Source organism: Pseudophryne corroboree, chromosome 1, assembly GCF_028390025.1.
Source record: "Pseudophryne corroboree isolate aPseCor3 chromosome 1, aPseCor3.hap2, whole genome shotgun sequence".
Lineage (NCBI taxonomy): Eukaryota > Metazoa > Chordata > Amphibia > Anura > Myobatrachidae > Pseudophryne > Pseudophryne corroboree.
This window is the reverse complement of record NC_086444.1, coordinates 96,262,966-96,285,371: the sequence shown is the minus strand read 5'-3', so window position 1 is coordinate 96,285,371 and position 22,406 is coordinate 96,262,966. Positions and strand designations below refer to the sequence as shown.

At 48.6% G+C, this 22,406-nt stretch overlaps 1 protein-coding gene across 2 annotated transcripts in view; it reads right to left on the bottom strand.

The window, feature by feature from the left end:
• The window catches only part of GHR (growth hormone receptor), a 636,857-nt gene that overhangs the window by 394,800 nt on the left and 219,651 nt on the right, over window positions 1–22,406 (bottom strand). For both annotated transcript variants that reach the window (XM_063961562.1, XM_063961570.1), the window contains one exon: window positions 21,823–21,895. The gene's annotated coding sequence lies outside the window, so the exon portion shown is untranslated. The remainder of the gene's footprint in view (window positions 1–21,822; window positions 21,896–22,406) is intronic.

Genomic DNA, 22,406 nt, shown 5'->3' with positions numbered 1-22,406 from the left:
AAGAATAACCCGATTTTTGTAACAATAACTATGTACAAGTATTGCAGACAATCCGCACTTGGGATGGGCGCCCAGCATCCACTACGGACTACGAGAAATAGATTTATCGGTAAGTAAAATCTTATTTTCTCTGACGTCCTAGTGGATGCTGGGGACTCCGTAAGGACCATGGGGATTATACCAAAGCTCCCAAACGGGCGGGAGAGTGCGGATGACCCTGCAGCACCGAATGAGAGACTCCATGTCCTCCTCAGCCAGGGTATCAAATTTGTAGAATTTAGCAAACGTTTTTGCCCCTGACCAAGTAACTGCTCGGCAAAGTTGTAAAGCCGAGACCCCTCGGGCAGTCGCCCAAGATGAGCCCCCTTCCTTTTGGAATGGGCTTTTACAGATTTTGGCTGTGGCAGGCCTGCCACAGAATGTGTAAACTGAATTGTATTACAAATCCAGCGAGCAATCGTCTGCTTAGAAGCAGGAGCACCCATCTTGTTGGGTGCATACAGGCTAAACAGCGAGTCAGATTTTCTGACTCCAGCCGTCCTGGAAACATATTTTTCAGGGCCCTGACAACGTCAAGTAACTTGGAGTCCTCCAAGTCCCTAGTACCCGCAGGTACCACAATAGGTTGGTTCATGTGAAAAACAGAAAACACCTTAAGGAGAAATTAAGGACGAGTCCTCAATTCTGCCCTGTCAGAATGAAAAATTAAGTAAGGGCTTTATATATGATAAAGCCGCCAATTCTGACACACGCCTGGCTGAAGCCAGGGCTAATAGCATCGTCACCTTCCATGTGAGATATTTTAAGTCCACAGTGGTGAGTGGTTCAAACCAATGTGACTTTAGGAAACTCAAAACAACATTGAGATCCCAAGGTGCCACTGGGGCACAAAATAAGGCTGTATATGCAGTACCCCTTTTACAAACATCTGAACGTCAGGCACTAAAGCCAGTTCTTTCTGGAAGAAATTCGACAGGGCCGAAATTTGAACCTTAATGGACCCTAATTTTAGGCCCATAGACAGTCCTGTTTTCAGGAAATGTAGGAAACGACCCAGTTGGAATTCCTCTGTAGGGGCCTTCTTGGCCTCACACCACGCAACATATCTTCACCAAATGCGGTGAAAATGTTTTGCGGTTACATCCTTCCTGTCTTTGACCAGGGTAGGGATGACTTCATCTGGAATGCCCTTTCAGGATCCGGCGTTCAACCGCCATGCCGTCAAACGCGGTCGCGGTAAGTCTTGGAACAGACAAGGCCCCTGCTGGAGCAGGTCCTTTCTTAAAGGTAGAGGCCACGGGTCTTCCGTGAACATCTCTTGAAGTTTCGGGTACCAAGTCCTTCTTGGCCAATCCGGAACCACGAGTATCGTTCTTACTCATCTCCCTCTCATGATTCTCAGTACTTTTGGTATGAGAGGCATAGGAGGGAACACATACTCTGACTGGTACACCCACGGTGTTACCAGAGCGTCCACCGCTATTGCCTGAGGGTCCCTTGACCTGGCGCAATATCTGTCTAGTTTTTTGTTCAGGCGGGACGCCATCATGTCCACCTTTGGTTTTTCCCAACGGTTTACAATCATGTGGAAGACTTCCCGATGAAGTCCCCACTCTCCCGGGTAGAGGTCATGCCTGCTGAGGAAGTCTGCTTCCCAGTTTTCCACTCCCGGAATGAACACTGCTGAGAGTGTTATCACATGATTTTTCGCCCAGCGAAAAATCCTTGTAGTTTCTGCCATTTCCCTCCTGCTTCTTGTGCCGCCCTGTTTACGTGGGCGACTGCCGTGATGTTGTCCCACTGGATCAATACCGGCTGACCTTGAAGCAGAGGTCTTGCTAAGCTTAGAGCATTGTAAATTGCCCTTAGCTCCAGTATATTTATGTGGAGAGAAGTCTCCAGACTTGATCACACTCTCTGGAAATTTTTTCCTTGTGTGACTGCTCCCCAGCCACTCAGGCTGGCATCCGTGGTCACCAGGACCCAGTCCTGAATGCCGAATCTGCGGCCCTTTCATAGATGAGCACTCTGCAGCCACCGCAGAAGAAACACCCTTGTCCTTGGAGACAGGGTTATCCGCTGATGCATCTGAAGATGCGATCCGGACCATTTTTCCAGCAGATCCCACGGAAAGGTTCTTGCGTGAAATCTACCGAATGGGATCGCTTTGTAAGAAACCACCATTTTTCACAGGATCCTTGTGCAATGATGCACTGATACTTTTCCTGGTTTTAGGAGGTTCCTGACTAGCTCGGATAACTCCCTGGCTTTCTTCTCCGGGAGAAAACATCCTTTTCTGGACTGTATCCAGAATCATCCCTAGGAACAGTAGACGTGTCGTCGGAAAAAACTGCGATTTTGGAATATTTAGAATCCACTCGTGCTGTCGTAGAACTACTTAAGATAGTGCTACTCCGACCTCCAACTGTTCTCTGGACCTTGCCTTTATCAGGAAAGCGTCCATATTTCTTTTAAGAAGAATCATCATTTCGGCCATTACCTTGGTAAAGACCCGGGGTGCCGTGGACAATCCAAACGGCAGCGTCTGAACTGATAGTGACAGTTCTGTACCACGAACCTGAGGTACCCTTGGTGAGAAGGCAAATTTGGACATGTAGGTAAGCGTCCCTGATATCCAGTGACACCATATCGTCCCCTTCTTCCTGGTTCGCTATCACTACTCTGAGTGACTCCATCTTGATTTGAACGCTTGTATGTAAGTGTTCAAATATTTCAGATCTCACCGAGCCGTCTGGCTTCAGTACCACAATATAGTGTGGAATAATACCCCTTCCCTTGTTGTAGAAGGGGTACTTTGATTATCACCTGCTGGGAATACAGCCTGTGAATTGTTCCCAATACTGCCTCCCTGTCGGAGGGAGACGTTGGTAAAGCAGACTTCAGGAACTTGTGAGGGGGAGACGTCTCGAATTTCCAATGTACACCTGGGATACTACGTGTAGGATCCAGGAGTCCACTTGTGAGTGAGCCCCCTGCGTGCTGAAACTCTTGAGATGACCCCCTACCGCACCTGAGTCCGCTTGTACTGCCCCAGCGTCATGCTGCGGACTTGGCAGAAGCTGTGGAGGGCTTCTGTTCCTGGGAATGGGCTGCCTGCTGCAGTCTTCTTCCCTTTCCTCTACCCCTGGGCAGATATGACTGGCCCTTTTGCCCGCCTGCCCTTATGGGGACGAAAGGACTGAGACTGAAAAGACTGTGTCCTTTTCTGCTGAGATGTGACTTGGGGTAACAAAAGGTGGATTTTTCAGCTGTTGCCATGGCCACCAGGTCCGATGGACCGCCCCTTTATACGGCAATACTTCCATGTGCCGTCTGGAATCTGCATCACATGACCACTGTCGTGTCTTCGTCTGGCAGATATGGACATCACATTTACTCTTGATGCCAGAATGCAAATATCCCTCTGCGCATCTCGCATATATAGAAATGCATCTATAGTCAATAAAATCTTGTCCCTGTCAAGGGTATCAATATTTTCAGTCAGGAAATCCGACCAAGCCCCCTCAGCGCTGCACATCCAGGCTGAGGCGATTGCTGGTCGTAGTATAACACCAGTATGTGTGTATATACTTTTAGGATATTTTTCAGCTTCCTATCAGCTGGCTCCTTGAGGGCTGCTGTATCTGGAGACGGTAACGCCCCTTGTTTTTATAAGCGTGTGAGCGCCTTATCCACCCTAAGGTGTGTTTCCCAACTCGCCCTAACTTCTGGCGGGAAAGGGTATACCGCCAATAATTTTCTATCGGAGGAAACCCACGTATCATCACACACTTCATTTAATTTATCTGATTCAGGAAAAACTACAAGTAGTTTATTCACACCCTACATAATACCCTTATTTGTGGTACTTGTAGTATCAGAAATATGTAACACCTCCTTCATTGCCCTTAACATGAAACGTGTGGCCCTAAAGGAAAATACGTTTGTTTATTCACCGTCGACACTGGAGTCAGTGTCCGTGTCTGTGTCTGTGTCAACCGACTGAGGTAAATGGGCGTTTTTACAAGCCCCTGACGGTGTCTGAGACGCCTGGACAGGTACTAATTTGTTTGCCGGCCGTCTCATGTCGTCAACCGACCTTGCAGCGTGTTGACATTATCACGTAATTCCTAAATAAGCCATCCATTCCAGTGTCGACTCCCTAGAGAGTGACATCACCAATACAGGCAATTTGCTCTGCCTCCTCACCAACATCGTCCTCCTACATGTCGACACACACGTACCGACACACAGCACACACACAGGGAATGCTCTGATAGAGGACAGGACCCCACTAGCCCTTTGGGGAGACAGAGGGAGAGTTTGCCAGCACACACCAAAAACGCTATAATTATACAGGGACAACCCCTTATACAAGTGTTTTCCCTTATAGCATTTTTATATATGTAATCATATCGCCAAATAAGTGCCCCCCCTCTCTGTTTTAACCCTGTTTCTGTAGTGCAGTGCAGGGGAGAGCCTGGGAGCCTTCCTCACAGCAGAGCTGAGCAGGAAAATGGCGCCGTGTGCTGAGGAGAATAGGCCCCGCCCCCTTTTCGGCGGGCTCTTCTCCCGGAGTTTGTGAGATCTGGCAGGGGTTAAATACATCCATATAGCCTCAAGGGCTATATGTGATGTATTTTAGCCATAAAAAGGTATTATACATTGCTGCCCAGGGCGCCCCCCCCAGCGCCCTGCACCCTCAGTGACAGTTGGTGACTGTTGGTGAAGTGTGCTGACAACAATGGCGCACAGCTGCAGTGCTGTGCGCTACCTTATGAAGACTGAAAGTCTTCTGCCGCCTGTTTCTGGACTCTGGACCTCTTCAACTTCGGCATCTGCAAGGGGGGTCGGCGGCACGGCTCCGGGACGAACCCCAGGGTGAGACCTGTGTTCCGACTCCCTCTGGAGCTAATGGTGTCCAGTAGCCTAAGAAGCAAATCCATCCTGCACGCAGGTGAGTTTACTTCTCTCCCCTAAGTCCCTCGTAGCAGTGAGCCTGTTGCCAGCAGGACTCACTGAAAATAAAAAAACTAACTTAAACTTTTATTCTAAGCAGCTCAGGAGAGCCACCTAGATTGCACCCTTCTCGGCCGGGCACAAAAATCTAACTGAGGCTTGGAGGAGGGTCATAGGGGGAGGAGCCAGTGCACACCACCTGATCCTAAAGCTTTTATTATTGTGCCCTGTCTCCTGCGGAGCCGCTATATCCCCATGGTCCTTACGGAGTCCCCAGCATCCACTAGGACGTCAGAGAAAACAGAGATTTTTTAGGAGGGAATTCACTAAGGATCACTAATGTGATCCCCAGCGCAGTTTCCCTATGGTTGGAACGGGCCCTGCAATCGCACTGCCGAAATGTGATCGCCTCTGCCTGATTGACAGGCACAGGCGTTTTGGGGGAGGAGGCAGCTGGCATTTCCCGGAAACGGGGGCGCGTCACCCCTGTTTTTCGGGAGTGGCAAGGACAAGGGCTGTGTCACAAGACGCAGTTTCCTTGGCCTTGCAAGCCGTCCCGCAACAGCAAGTCTGAGTTGACTCAGATGAACATCACAATGGTCGCAATGTTCATCGCATACGTGATCGCACTGCAAATGTAGGATGGAGGTGGCATGCACCTCCTCCTGGATTTACATTGCTATGGATTGCATTTGTAAAGCTGCTGCAAACAGCTCTGCAATTACAATCCATGCTGCATTAGGCCCTTAGTCTCCTTATGCAATGTAGTTTCTAGCCAGTTCATTTTGAAGGCAAAAAAACTGTTTAGTCCGGTAGAAAAAAAAAACTGATGGGGGATCTGCATAGCAGGAGGTAACTTACAAGGTACATAGATGCAAATCTATTAACCGAAGACCAAAACCTTCATATGAGGGTGCATCCCACATACAATGTATAAAGGATGCATCGGGAGCCCTACATTTAGGGCAAACACTAATATCTGAGGATCCCATGAAGAACCTCTGGTGGGGGGAAAGATGCCCATTGTGATATATATGAAAGAACATTTCTTTATACATGCTAGAGGAGAGCACCTACTGGGAATAAAGGAATCATAGTAAAAGTTTTATCATGGTAATATGGGGGAATACAGTACACCATGCAGATAACCCTGTAGATATTTTGGTATGATCCAAAGAGTCATGGACAGTTTTATAATGAAGGGAAATTGCTCCCCCTCCCTCCACAGGTCTAGTCAATAATAAATCAAAGGAATCGGACCAATCCTCTGCGGAAAGAGCCCTTATCATGGAGCTCACATAATGTTGGGCCTGATGGAACACCCGGCAATGGCATTTCAAATGTATCTATTAACTCTGCCACTCGGTGAGGTCGTTGATTCTCAATGTCCACCAATGCTCGGACACACAGAATCCCCATGTCAGGCTATGAGGAAAAAGGCGCAGAAGCTTCTCTATTTTGAAACCTGGGGCTTAAAAGCAATGGGAGAAAAGAGAATGACGGCAGTTTAAATTCCTTGGCTTCTGCATAACCAGCACACTACTTTAAGCTATACTCAACAACGGTACCCAATGTCAAACTGCAGCAACAAAGGCAATTAAAGTATTAGCATGCATAAAACGGGAATTGAAACAAGGGATGAGAGTGTTATCCTACCATTCTATAAATCATTGGTACGGCTGCATCTTGAATATTGTGTGCAATTCTGGGCACCACACTATAAAATAGATATATTAGAGTTTGAAAGGGTTCAGAGGCAAGCTACAAAATTGATAAAGGATATGTTTACACTTGCAAAGAGGCGTCTAAGATGAGGAGACATTATTAATATTTACAAATATATAAAGGGACAATACATGGAGCTATCAAGACACGCGGACACCCTCTGAGGTTAGAGGAGAAAAAATGTCATACCCAACAAAGGAAGGGGTCCTTCACAGTAAGGGCAGTGAGGATTTGGAACTCTCTGCCAGAGAAGGCGGTAATGGCGGACTCAGTCAGTATGTTTAAAAATGGATTAGATCCATTTCTAACTGAAAAAGATATCCAGGGATATAAGCATTTAAAATGAATGGTAGTATTAGATGCATGCTTTCTTGTTGTCAACTAGACTAAAAAAAACAAAAAACAAAAACACTTGAGTAGTCAGGGAAGGACCAATGGATACAAACAGAATAGTGTAGGATTTTAATACAGGTTGAACTCGATGGACAACTTGTCTTTTTTTCAACCTCATTAATTATGTTACTACCACCTAGGGAGAGCGTAGGGAACAACAGTATAGCGTCTCTGTGCACCAATGTGTACCCTAGGCTCCATGGTTAGTCTCACAGTACCAAATTAAAACAGGGGCAATGTTACGTTTAATGGACGGTGAGCTAGGAGACCAATAAGAAGCACAATCGCGGACATTGTAACTTCTCACTCAGCTTCCTCCTCCGTCCCCATCCCCCATTCTGCAGCCGTTTTAAGGTGGTGGACGAAATGTGTTCCAGTTGAGGTACTTTAGTAGTGCATCTGCATAGACATATTGAACTTGTGCATCAACTTGCAAAATGCAAATAAATCTATTACGAGGGTGGCAGGCTATGATGTGGGAAGAATGATAGACAGAGGTCATGTGCCCAGAGACAAGGTTTGTCCTATTAATTGTTTACCCAGACAGACAGTTTTCTTGCCAACAAAGTGTGCAAATTGTTTGCTGGAACTTTGTGTGTACTGTAGGTAATCGCACCAGAAGTCATGTGAAGTTTATTGGAGATAAATTTATATTTAAAAAAAAACCAAAAAAAAAACCCTGCAATTTCATCAAAATCGCTAGATACAGTAGTTGTGAAAGGGACAGGCTCATGGTCGAATTAGGTAATTGGAATGGGTCTGTGCAGGCGTTGGAGCGTTATGGCAGTACAGTTACAGCATCACTACTTGTGGACAAACCAAGGACACGGATGCAGTGATTTAGTGGTTCTGAAAATCCATTTAAAGGTAACATCAAAATATGATTTTAACATAGTTTTTAATATAATTAAAATATGCAACTTTATGCATGGAAGGAACATCAGGTCACTGAATCCAGTCTACTCAGAGCTTTAATGATTTCTCCCTGGAAAACCTGCAGATGGGAAGTAACTGAATGTCAAACTGATCCAGTCGGGGATGCAGCGATGCCGCATCTCTGGACTTTGTAACATTTTCTGTAGTGTACTGTAGGCTGCTATTGTCTCATGATCATAGACAATAGCTAATGAGGAAAGAGGGAACTCCCTTCTTTCAAGTGAGTGTGACTCCCCGGAATCTTGTAACGCAGTGTAAGTAGGGATTCCAGGACCAAAATCATTGTACAATCCTGGTATTTCAGGATTACAGGGCTCCAATCTCAGGGTTTTAGATTAATCTCGGAATTGGGATTAAGGGAAAAAGGGATCAAAGATGCATTATGTTTTATTTCTTCTCCACCCCTGTCTTCCCTGACATCCATCCCCCTCCTGTCCACATTGCCATCCCTCTTCCTCCTCCTGTCTGCCCTGATATCCCCCTGCTGTCCTCTCTGCTATCCATATATCACCTCTAATGTCCACCCTGATATATATCTAACCCTCCTGTCCCCTCTGCCATCCATCTCACCTCTCCTGTCCTCTCTGCCATTCATCTCACCTCTCCTTTCCTCTCTGCCATCCATCTCACCCTTCCTGTCCCCTCTGCCATCCATCTCACCCCTCCTGGTCCTCTCTGTCATACATCTCACCCCTCCTGTCCTCCCTGCCATCCATCCCACCCTTCCTTTCCTCTCTGCCATCCATCCCACCCTTCCTGTCCTCTCTGCTATACATCTCACACCTCCTGCCCTCCCTGTCATCTATCCCACCCTTCCTGTCCTCTCTGCCATCCATCCCACCCTTCCTTTCCTCTCTGCCATCCATCCCACCCTTCCTGTCCTCTCTGCCATCCATCTCACCCTTCCTGTCCTCTCTGACATCCATCTCACCCCTCCTGTCCTCTCTGCTATACATCTCACCTCTCCTGTCCTCTCTGCTATACATCTCACCCCTCCTGTCCTCTCTGCCATTCATCTCACCTCTCCTGTCCTCTCTGCTATACATCTCACCTCTCCTGTCCTCTCTGCCATCCATCTCACCCCTCCTGTCCTCTCTGCCATCCATCTCATCCTTCCTGTCCTCTCTGCCATCCATCTCACCTCTCCTGTCCTCTCTGCTATACATCTCACCTCTCCTGTCCTCTCTGCCATCCATCTCACCCCTCCTGTCCTCTCTGCCATCCATCTCACCTCTCCTGTCCTCTCTGCTATACATCTCACCCCTCCTGTCCTCTCTGCCATCCATCTCACCCTTCCTGTCCTCTCTGCCATCCATCTCACCTCTCCTGTCCTCTCTGCTATACATCTCACCTCTCCTGTACTCTCTGCCATCCATCTCACCCCTCCTGTCCTCTCTGCTATACATCTCACCTCTCCTGTCCTCTCTGCCTCACATCTCACCTCTCCTGTCCTCTCTGCCATCCATCCCACCCTTCCTTTCCTCTCTGCCATCCATCTCACCTCTCCTGTCCTCTCTGCTATACATCTCACCCCTCCTGTCCTCTCTGCCATCCATCTCACCCTTCCTGTCCTCTCTGCCATCCATCTCACCTCTCCTGTCCTCTCTGCTATACATCTCACCTCTCCTGTCCTCTCTGCCATCCATCTCACCCCTCCTGTCCTCTCTGCTATACATCTCACCCCTCCTGTCCTCTCTGCCATCCATCCCACCCTTCCTTTCCTCTCTGCCATCCATCTCACCCCTCCTGTCCTCTCTGCCATTCATCTCACCTCTCCTGTCCTCTCTGCTATACATCTCACCTCTCCTGTCCTCTCTGCCATCCATCTCACCCCTCCTGTCCTCTCTGCTATACATCTCACACCTCCTGCCCTCCCTGTCATCTATCCCACCCTTCCTGTACTCTCTGCCATCCATCCCACCCTTCCTTTCCTCTCTGCCATCCATCCCACCCTTCCTGTCCTCTCTGCCATTCATCTCACCCTTCCTGTCTGCCCTGATATCCCCCTGCTGTCCTCTCTGCTATCCATATATCACCTCTAATGTCCACCCTGATATATATCTAACCCTCCCCTGTCCCCTCTGCCATCCATCTCACCTCTCCTGTCCTCTCTGCCATTCATCTCACCTCTCCTTTCCTCTCTGCCATCCATCTCACCCTTCCTGTCCCCTCTGCCATCCATCTCACCCCTCCTGGTCCTCTCTGTCATACATCTCACCCCTCCTGTCCTCCCTGCCATCCATCCCACCCTTCCTTTCCTCTCTGCCATCCATCCCACCCTTCCTGTCCTCTCTGCTATACATCTCACACCTCCTGCCCTCCCTGTCATCTATCCCACCCTTCCTGTCCTCTCTGCCATCCATCCCACCCTTCCTTTCCTCTCTGCCATCCATCCCACCCTTCCTGTCCTCTCTGCCATCCATCTCACCCTTCCTGTCCTCTCTGACATCCATCTCACCCCTCCTGTCCTCTCTGCTATACATCTCACCTCTCCTGTCCTCTCTGCTATACATCTCACCCCTCCTGTCCTCTCTGCCATTCATCTCACCTCTCCTGTCCTCTCTGCTATACATCTCACCTCTCCTGTCCTCTCTGCCATCCATCTCACCCCTCCTGTCCTCTCTGCCATCCATCTCACCCTTCCTGTCCTCTCTGCCATCCATCTCACCTCTCCTGTCCTCTCTGCTATACATCTCACCTCTCCTGTCCTCTCTGCTATACATCTCACCTCTCCTGTACTCTCTGCCATCCATCTCACCCCTCCTGTCCTCTCTGCTATACATCTCACCTCTCCTGTCCTCTCTGCCTCACATCTCACCTCTCCTGTCCTCTCTGCCATCCATCCCACCCTTCCTTTCCTCTCTGCCATCCATCTCACCTCTCCTGTCCTCTCTGCCATCCATCTCACCTCTCCTGTCCTCTCTGCTATACATCTCACCCCTCCTGTCCTCTCTGCCATCCATCTCACCCTTCCTGTCCTCTCTGCCATCCATCTCACCTCTCCTGTCCTCTCTGCTATACATCTCACCTCTCCTGTACTCTCTGCCATCCATCTCACCCCTCCTGTCCTCTCTGCTATACATCTCACCTCTCCTGTCCTCTCTGCCTCACATCTCACCTCTCCTGTCCTCTCTGCCATCCATCCCACCCTTCCTTTCCTCTCTGCCATCCATCTCACCTCTCCTGTCCTCTCTGCCATCCATCTCACCCTTCCTGTCCTCTCTGCCATCCATCTCACCTCTCCTGTCCTCTCTGCTATACATCTCACCTCTCCTGTCCTCTCTGCCATCCATCTCACCCCTCCTGTCCTCTCTGCTATACATCTCACCCCTCCTGTCCTCTCTGCCATCCATCCCACCCTTCCTTTCCTCTCTGCCATCCATCTCACCCCTCCTGTCCTCTCTGCCATTCATCTCACCTCTCCTGTCCTCTCTGCTATACATCTCACCTCTCCTGTCCTCTCTGCCATCCATCTCACCCCTCCTGTCCTCTCTGCTATACATCTCACACCTCCTGCCCTCCCTGTCATCTATCCCACCCTTCCTGTCCTCTCTGCCATCCATCCCACCCTTCCTTTCCTCTCTGCCATCCATCCCACCCTTCCTGTCCTCTCTGCCATTCATCTCACCCTTCCTGTCCTCTCTGACATCCATCTCACCCCTCCTGTCCTCTCTGCTATACATCTCACCTCTCCTGTCCTCTCTGCTATACATCTCACCCCTCCTGTCCTCTCTGCCATTCATCTCACCTCTCCTGTCCTCTCTGCCATCCATCCCACCCTTCCTTTCCTCTCTGCCATCCATCCCACCCTTCCTGTCCTCTCTGCTATACATCTCACACCTCCTGCCCTCCCTGTCATCTATCCCACCCTTCCTGTCCTCTCTGCCATCCATCCCACCCTTCCTTTCCTCTCTGCCATCCATCCCACCCTTCCTGTCCTCTCTGCCATCCATCTCACCCTTCCTGTCCTCTCTGACATCCATCTCACCCCTCCTGTCCTCTCTGCTATACATCTCACCTCTCCTGTCCTCTCTGCTATACATCTCACCCCTCCTGTCCTCTCTGCCATTCATCTCACCTCTCCTGTCCTCTCTGCTATACATCTCACCTTTCCTGTCCTCTCTGCCATCCATCTCACCCCTCCTGTCCTCTCTGCCATCCATCTCACCCTTCCTGTCCTCTCTGCCATCCATCTCACCTCTCCTGTCCTCTCTGCTATACATCTCACCTCTCCTGTCCTCTCTGCCATACATCTCACCCCTCCTGTCCTCTCTGCCATTCATCTCACCTCTCCTGTCCTCTCTGCTATACATCTCACCCCTCCTGTCCTCTTTGCCATCCATCTCACCCTTCCTGTCCTCTCTGCCATTCATCTCACCTCTCCTGTCCTCTCTGCTATACATCTCACCTCTCCTGTACTCTCTGCCATCCATCTCACCCCTCCTGTCCTCTCTGCTATACATCTCACCTCTCCTGTCCTCTCTGCCTCACATCTCACCTCTCCTGTCCTCTCTGCCATCCATCCCACCCTTCCTTTCCTCTCTGCTATACATCTCACCTCTCCTGTCCTCTCTGCTATACATCTCACCCCTCCTGTCCTCTCTGCCATCCATCTCACCCTTCCTGTCCTCTCTGCCATCCATCTCATGGAAAAATAAGATTTTACTCACCAGTAAATCTATTTCTCGTAGTCCGTAGTGGATGCTGGGGACTCCGTAAGGACCATGGGGAATAGACGGGCTCCGCAGGAGACAGGGCACTCTAAGAAAGAATTAGGACTACTGGTGTGCACTGGCTCCTCCCTCTATGTCCCTCCTCCAGACCTCAGTTAGGGAAACTGTGCCCGGAAGAGCTGACAGTACAAGGACAGGATTTTGGAATCCAGGGTAAGACTCATACCAGCCAAACCAATCACACCGTATAACTTGTGATAACTTACCCAGTTAACAGTATGAACAACAACAGAGCATTAGACAACCTGATGCAAACATAACATAACCCTTAGTGTAAGCAATAACTATATACAAGTATTGCAGAAGAAGTCCGCACTTGGGACGGGCACCCAGCATCCACTACGGACTACGAGAAATAGATTTACCGGTGAGTAAAATCTTATTTTCTCTAACGTCCTAGTGGATGCTGGGGACTCCGTAAGGACCATGGGGATTATACTAAAGCTCCCAAACGGGCGGGAGAGTGCGGATGACTCTGCAGCACCGAATGAGCAAACACAAGGTCCTCCTCAGCCAGGGTATCAAACTTGTAGAATTTTGCAAACGTGTTTGAACCTGACCAAGTAGCTGCTCGGCAAAGCTGTAATGCCGAGACCCCTCGGGCAGCCGCCCAAGAAGAGCCCACCTTCCTTGTGGAATGGGCTTTTACAGATTTTGGATGCGGCAATCCAGCCGCAGAATGAAAAACTAAGATACTGCTGTCAGCGCCTACAGAGAATAAATAACTATAAATGAAATAAATGAAACTCTTGAGAGACTGCGCTGCCGTGCACAATTTGTGAACGTGATAATAGTAATATAGGGCTAACAAACGGCTGCGCTGTGTCTCAGGAGAAAGGTTGAAAATAGAAAGATGAGAGCCGTTATAAACAGACTAATTTATTAACCATAATGAGGTTAAAAGACAACTGATTGTGAACAAACATACATATATCTATAAAAACACCTTAATGGTCTCTATGACAAGGTCTTGTTTTTCAATATTTGAGAACAGTCTTTGAAAAAGATCCGCAGTCACTGAATGCTGATGGTAGGGGTAGTGGTTGGTGTATGATTACAGCCGCCCCTAAGTTTTCAATTAATCAGTCTCACCGGGTTCAATAATAAATACTTGTTGTTACCTCTCTATGTGGGCTGGTGTTTGAACCGAGCGTCCTCGGTCCAAGTCCTGCAATGCCCACGGGCGCTCAGCAGCGGGAGGAAAAGAAGAGAGCCAAGCCGCCAGTGTCGATGTCTGGCCGGGAGCGGTGTAAGGCACTACCGCAGTCGGTGGAAAGAAACCCGTCAGGAGGAGATCAGATGGATCAGTGCTTGTGGATTCAGAGAGAGACCTCAGCAGGTGTATTAGAGGTTATATGTTATACCTTTGATAAAGTCACGTGGAGCGTGACGAAACGCGTTAGGACTCCACCTCTAATACACCTGCTGAGGTCTCTCTCTGAATCCACAAGCACTGATCCATCTGATCTCCTCCTGACGGGTTTCTTTCCACCGACTGCGGTAGTGCCTTACACCGCTCCCGGCCAGACATCGACACTGGCGGCTTGGCTCTCTTCTTTTCCTCCCGCTGCTGAGCGCCCGTGGGCATTGCAGGACTTGGACCGAGGACGCTCGGTTCAAACACCAGCCCACATAGAGAGGTAACAACAAGCATTTATTATTCAACCCGGTGAGACTGATTAATTGAAAACTTAGGGGCGGCTGTAATCATACACCAACCACTACCCCTACCATCAGCATTCAGTGACTGCAGATCTTTTTCAAAGACTGTTCTCAAATATTGAAAAACAAGACCTTGTCATAGAGACCATTAAGGTGTTTTTATAGATATATGTATGTTTGTTCACAATCAGTTGTCTTTTAACCTCATTATGGTTAATAAATTAGTCTGTTTATAACGGCTCTCATCTTTCTATTTTCAACCTTTCTCCTGAGACACAGCGCAGCCGTTTGTTAGCCCTATACAGCCGCAGAATGAGCCTGCTGAATCGTGTTACAGATCCAGCGAGCAATAGTCTGCTTTGAAGCAGGAGCACCCAGCTTGTTGGATGCATACAGGATAAACAGCGAGTCAGTTCCCGACTCCAGCCGTTCTGGCTACATAAATCTTCAAAGCCCTGACCACATCTAGTAACTTGGAATCCTCCAAGTCACGAGTAGCCGCAGGCACCACAATAGGTTGGTTCAAATGAAAAGATGACACCACCTTCGGCAGAAATTGCGGACGAGTCCGTAATTCTGCCCTGTCCATATGGAAAACCAGATAGGGGCTTTTACATGACAAAGCCGCCAATTCTGACACACGCCTAGCCGAAGCTAAGGCCAATAGCACGACCACGTTCCACGTGAGATACTGTAACTCCACGGTCTTAAGTGGCTCAAACCAGTGAGATTTCAGGAAACTCAACACCACGTTAAGATCCCAAGGTGCCACTGGTGCAACAAAAAGGGGGCTAAATATGCAGCACTCCCTTTACAAACGTCTGAACTTCAGGAAGAGAAGCCAGTTCCTTTTGAAAGAAAATGGATAGGGCCGAAATCTGGACCTTTATGGACCCTAATTTTAAGCCCATAGTCACTCCCGACTGTAGGAAGTGAAGGAACCGGCCCAGCTGGAATTCCTCTGTAGGGGCCTTCCTGGCCTCATACCAAGCAACATATTTTCGCCATATACGGTGATAATGTTTTGCTGTCACGTCCTTCCTAGCCTTTATCAGCGTAGGAATAACTTCATCCGGAATGCCTTTTTCCGCTAGGATCCGGCGTTCAACCGCCATGCCGTCAAACGCAGCCGCGGTAAGTCTTGGAACAGACAGGGCCCCTGTTGCAACAGATCCTGTCTGAGAGGCAGAGGCCATGGGTCCTCTGTGAGCATTTCTTGCAGTTCCGGGTACCAAGTCCTTCTTGGCCAATCCGGAACAATGAGTATTGTTCTCACTCCTCTTTTTCTTACGATTCTCAGCACCTTGGGTATGAGAGGAAGAGGAGGAAACACATAGACCGACTGGAACACCCACGGTGTTACTAGTGCGTCCACAGCTATCGCCTGAGGGTCTCTTGACCTGGCGCAATACTTTTGTAGCTTTTTGTTGAGGCGGGATGCCATCAAGTCCACCTGTGGCAGTTCCCATCGATTTGTAATCTGTGTGAAGACTTCTTGATGAAGTCCCCACTCTCCCGGGTGGAGGTCGTGCCTGCTGAGGAAGTCTGCTTCCCAGTTGTCCACTCTTGGAATGAACACTGCTGACAGTGCTTGCACGTGATTCTCCGCCCAACGAAGAATCCTGGTGGCTTCCGCCATCGCCACCCTGCTTCTTGTGGCGGTTTACATGAGCCACTGCGGTGATGTTGTCTGACTGAATCAGCACCGGTTGGTTGCGAAGCAGAGGCTCCGCTTGACTTAGGGCGTTGTATATGGCCCTTAGTTCCAGGATATTGATGTGCAGACAAGCCTCCTGACTTGACCGCAGCCCTTGGAAATTTCTTCCCTGAGTGACTGCCCCCCACCCTCGGAGGCTTGCATCCGTGGTCACCAGGACCCAGTCCTGTATGCCGAACCTGCGGCCCTCGAGAAGGTGAGCACTCTGCAGCCACCACAGAAGAGACACCCTGGCCCTGGGGGATAGGGTGATCACCCGATGCATCTGAAGATGCGATCCGGACCACTTGTCCAACAGATCCCACTGAAAATTCCTCGCATGGAACCTGCCGAAGGGAATGGCTTCGTATGACGCCACCATCTTTCCCAGGACTCGCGTGCATTGATGCACCGACACCTGTTTTGGTTTTAAGAGGTCTCTGACCAGAGTCACGAGCTCCTGGGCCTTTTCCTCCGGGAGAAACACCTTCTTCTGGTCTGTGTCCAGAATCATGCCCAGGAAGGGCAGTCTCGTCGTAGGAATCAGCTGCGACTTTGGAATATTCAGAATCCAGCCGTGCTGTTGTAACACCTCCCGAGTGTGTGCTACGCTGATCAGCAACTGCTCTCTGGACCTCGCCTTTATGAGGAGATCGTCCAAGTATGGGATAATTGTGACTCCTTGCTTTCGTAGGAGCACCATCATTTCCGCCATTACCTTGGTAAATATTCTCGGTGCCGTGGACAGACCAAACAGCAACGTCTGGAATTGGTAATGACAGTCCTGTACCACAAATCTGAGGTACTCCTGATGAGGTTGATAAATGGGGACATGCAGGTAAGCATCCTTTATGTCCAGAGACACCATAAAATCCCCCTCTTCCAGGCTCGCAATAACCGCCCTGAGCGATTCCATCTTGAAGTTGAACCTTTTCAGGTAAATGTTCAGGGATTTTAAATTCAATATGGGTCTGACCGAACCGTCCGGTTTCGGAACCACAAACATTGTGGAATAGTAACCCCTTCCCTGTTGAGGGAGGGGAACCTGTACCACCACCTGCTGGAAATATAATTTGTGAATTGCCGCTAACACTACTTCCCTTTCTATGGGGGAAGCTGGCAGGGCCGATTTGAGGTAACGGTGAGGGGGCATCACGTCGAATTCCAGCTTGTATCCCTGAGACACAATCTGTATAGCCCAGGGATCCACCTGTGAGCGAACCCACTGGTGGCTGAAATTTCGGAGACGCGCCCCCACAGCTCCTGGCTCCACCTGTGGAGCCCCAGCGTCATGCGGTGGATTTAGTGGAAGCCGGGGAGGACTTCTGTTCCTGGGAACTACAGTAGCTGTATTGTGCAGCTTCTTTCCTCTACCCCTGCCTCTGGCAAGAAAGGACGCACCTCTGACTTTCTTGCCTCTTTGTGATCGAAAGGACTGCATTTGGTAATACGGTGCTTTCTTAGGCTGTGAGGGAATATATGGCAAAAAATTTGACTTCCCAGCCGTAGCTGTGGAAACTAGGTCAGAGAGACAGTCCCCAAACAATTCCTCACCCTTATAAGGTAAAACCTCCATGTGCTTCTTTGAGTCGGCATCACCTGTCCATTGCCGAGTCCACAGGACCCTTCTGGCAGAAATTGACATTGCATTTATTCTAGAGCCCAGTAGGCAAATGTCTCTCTGGGTATCCCTCATATATAGGACAGCGTCTTTAATATGCCCCAGGGTCAGTAATATAGTATCCTTGTCCAAGGTATCAAGTTCCTCAGACAGAGTATCTGTCCATGCTGCTACAGCACTACACATCCAGGCCGACGCAATTGCCGGCCTCAGTAGGGTACCTGAATGTGTATACACGGACTTCAGGATACCTTCCTGCCTCCTATCTGCAGGATCCTTTAGGGAGGCCGTATCCTGTGACGGCAGGGCAACCTTCTTAGATAAGCGTGTCAAAGCTTTGTCTACCCTAGGGGAGGATTCCCAGCGTAACCTGTCCGTTGGCGGAAAAGGATACGCCATAAGTAACCGTTTGGAAATCTGCACTTTCCTATCAGGAGAATCCCAAGCTTTTTCACATAACTCATTTAACTCATGTGAAGGGGGAAAAGTCACTTCTTGCCTTTTTCCCCCAAACATATAAACCCTCTTGTCAGGGACAGGGTTTACCTCTGAAATGTGCAATACATGCTTCATTGCTATAATCATGTAGCGGATGGCTTTAGCCATTTTAGGCTGCAACTTTGCATCATCGCCATCGACACTGGAGTCAGAATCTGTGTCGATATCTGTGTCAACAATCTGGGATAGTGGGCGCTTCTGAGACCCTGACGGCCTCTGCGCTGTAGGATCAGGCATGGGTTGAGACCCTGACTGTCCCAAGGCTTCAGCTTTATCCAACCTTTTATGCAAGGAGTTTACATTATCATTTAACACCTTCCACATATCCATCCAATCAGGTGTCGGCGCCGTCGGCGGAGACACCACATTCATCTGCACCTGCTCTGCTTCCACATAGCCTTCCTCGTCAAACATGTCGACACAATCGTACCGACACACCACACACACAGGGGATGCTCTATTTGAGGACAGAACCCCCACAAGGCCTTTTGGAGAGACAGAGAGAGAGTATGCCAGCACACACCCCAGCGCTATATAACCCAGGAATTACACAGTAACTTAGTGTTTACCCAGTAGCTGCTGTATTAGTGATTTTTGCGCTAAATGTATGTGCCCCCCCTCTCTTTTTACCCTCTTTCTACCGTGATTCTGCAGGGGAGAGCCTGGGGAGCTTCCTCTCAGCGGAGCTGTGGAGAGAAAATGGCGCTGGTGAGTGCTGAGGAAGAAGCCCCGCCCCCTCAGCGGCGGGCTTCTGTCCCGCGATTTTGTGTAAAAAATGGCGGGGGCTCATGCATATATACAGTGCCCAGCTGTATATATGCTCTATTTTGCCATGAGGTACTCAATTGCTGTCCAGTGCGCCCCCCCCTGCGCCCTGCACCCTACAGTGACCAGAGTGTGCGGGTTTAATGTGGGAGCAATGGCGCACAGCTGCAGTGCTGTGCGCTACCTCATATGAAGGCAGGAGTCTTCTGCCGCCGATTTTGAAGTCTTCTTGCTTCTCTCGCCGGCTTCTGTCTTCTGGCTCTGCGAGGGGGACTGCGGCGCGGCTCCGGGATCGGACGACCAAGGGTGAGTTCCTGTGTTCGATCCCTCTGGAGCTAATGGTGTCCAGTAGCCTAAGAAGCACAACCTATCCGCAGTTAGTAGGTTTGCTTCTCTCCCCTCAGTCCCACGTAGCAGAGAGTCTGTTGCCAGCAGATCTCTCTGAAAATAAAAAATCCTAACAAAATACTTTCTTATTAGCAAGCTCAGGAGAGCTCACTAAAATGCACCCAGCTCTGTCCGGGTACAGATTCTAACTGAGGTCTGGAGGAGGGACATAGAGGGAGGAGCCAGTGCACACCAGTAGTCCTAATTCTTTCTTAAAGTGCCCTGTCTCCTGCGGAGCCCGTCTATTCCCCATGGTCCTTACGGAGTACCCAGCATCCACTAGGACATTAGAGAAATAAATATATATATATATATATATATATATATATATATACTGTATCTGTGGGTGGAAAGCTGGAAGTTGAGTATCCTGCTCTAATCACTAAACAATGCACTGAGTTCCTGTAAGAATGTATTATGAGAAGCATTTAATTATCTTCAGTAATTTTGCCTTGAAACAACACGACACAGAATGCTGGGGCCATTAGTTACATTGTCCGTGCTTTCCCACTAGATTGCAAGCTGCCCTGTGAGCAGGGAACTCCTGTCTGCATGTATTTTGTCTACCTTATCCTGTATGTCCCTGTGTTATACATGCTCTGCCTTCCCCACTGTCCAGCAACCTTGTCCTGTATGTCCCTGTGTTATGCATGCTCTGCCTTCCCCACTGTCCAGCAACCTTGTCCTGTATGTCGCTGTTTTATGCATGCTCTGCCTTCCTCATTGTTCAGCAACCTTGTCCTGTATGCCCCTGTATTATACATGCTCTGCCTTTCCTACTGTCCGGCAACCTTGTCCTGTATGTCCTTGTTTTATACATGCTCTGCCTTCCCCACTGTCCAGCAACCTTGTCCTGTATGTCCTTGTTTTATACATGCTCTGCCTTCCCCACTGTCCAGCAACCTTGTCCTGTATGTCCTTGTTTTATACATGCTCTGCCTTCCCCACTGTCCAGCAACCTTGTCCTGTATGTCCTTGTTTTATACATGCTCTGCCTTCCCCACTGTCCAGCAACCTTGTCCTGTATGTCGCTGTTTTATACATGCTCTGCCTTCCTCACTGTCCAGCAACCTTGTCCTGTACAGTATGTCCCTGGTTTTTGCATGCTCTGCCTTTCCTACTGTCCGGCAACCTTGTCCTGTTTTATTAAAACCGGAAAAAAATAGCGCTAATACACTGGATATGTTTAAAATGACATACATTTATTACATATTCCACACAACTGATTGTTGCAACAAATATCTAAAAATATGATAATAAGGGCATATCAAAGCACTGCTTATATTTGATTGATTAAAATCATGAACATGTGAGCTGGGACTTGTAGTTCATCTTAGGAGTGTAGCCACAGTAAAGATGGTACGAAGATATATTACCAGCTGTATTGGAAGATGCGAGACCTCTGATGGCTTGATTATGGACTCTACTTTGTCCTAGCGAACGCTCCGGTCCACCGCAAATGTCCACTTGGTCGCAATATTCCCTGTTTGGATTTCTAGGCTTATCTCCAATTGTAAAGATGAATCCAATAGTATGCCCAGCTCTCCATCTTTACAATTGGAGATAAGCCTAGACGGGCCACTTGTTTGTATGGTTTACCAGTCACTTTCACTATGTATGAGGTAGGTACTGGAGCTGTAATGTTATTTTCATCATTATTATTATCCTTTAATGATATGGCGCCACAAAAGATCTACAGCGCCCAATAACAGAGTACATAAATGAATAAGCAAATACAGGTCAAGTACAGGCAGGGCTGGTTGTAGGCAATTTGGGTCCCAGTGCGAGCATAAAAAAATGCATCTGGCCCCCCCCCCCTCCTCTCCCCCCCAGACATTCAAAATTGTGGCCCCAACAGCACTGAGTACAGGGTACATAGAAATAGCAACAGCAGCAGATGACACTGACAAAAGTATCAGGGTGGCAGAAAACCAGTTGATTTGGTGCTGTCGAAGATGGTTTAAGTAAGAGAAGGATTAAGCACATGAGGGGAGAGGGCCCTGCTCGTGAGAGCTTACATTCTATACCATCCAGCAGGTTTCAGGAGTGCTTCTCTACCTAGCCCTTCATTCTACATAATATCATTACCCTTACACGTACACTGTAATGCGGCTATTAACAAGCTGGAATGCCTGTGAATGAGCAGATAAATTACTCAAGCAATATAATATCTATAAAAAGATTCTAAATTGGTGTAGAAGCGTACACATTATATATGCACAAATGTAGAAACAAAAACGGCTGTAATGTATCTGCTTTTGCTAAAACCAGCACTAACATACAACAATACGGAATACATAAAAATATATCATTGTAATCATTCATCATAGAGACACAGAATTGTAATGTTGTACCACAATCATAGTATATAATAGTACATGGAAAACTAGAACGCAAGTATCATTTATAATTACTTCTACATACAGTTTATTGTACACAAAGCTTACCTCCAGTCCTCTGGACTCTACACAGGATTCCAGGAGACATGTGGGACTGTATTTTGAGGAACGGTGTCAGAACCTGCAGGACAGAGAAAATAGAACTCAGTATAGATAGAGCTGGAAAAATAGATACTTATAGGTCTTATTTTATATATTGTCAATGGTGGAAAACATGACTTTAGGCTAACAGCCTAATTAAGGTGGTCACACATGGTACAATGTGTACCAACTATGGGGTATATTCAATTGAAGTCGAAAGCTGCCGTCTGTCGATAAGACGTCAGTTTTCGACTTTTTTAGGTCGGAAGGGGTTCCGACCTATTCAATCTAACACAAAATTATCCGACAAGTCGAGGAATTACACTTGTCGAACAGCACGTGGATCGGCGGAATAGCTGCCGATCCGCGTGCTTCTGTCGAAAACGGGGCCAAAACCTGTCACGGCAGCGTCCAACCGGCTCCAGCAAGTGAGGTCCCGCTTGCTGGAGCCGGGTGGACGCTGCCATGAGGTCTGGCGGCTGTGCCACAACCTTCTGCAGCGCTACTGTCCCCCGTCTCCACGCGGCTCTCCCCCCTCTCTGGTCCCTCAT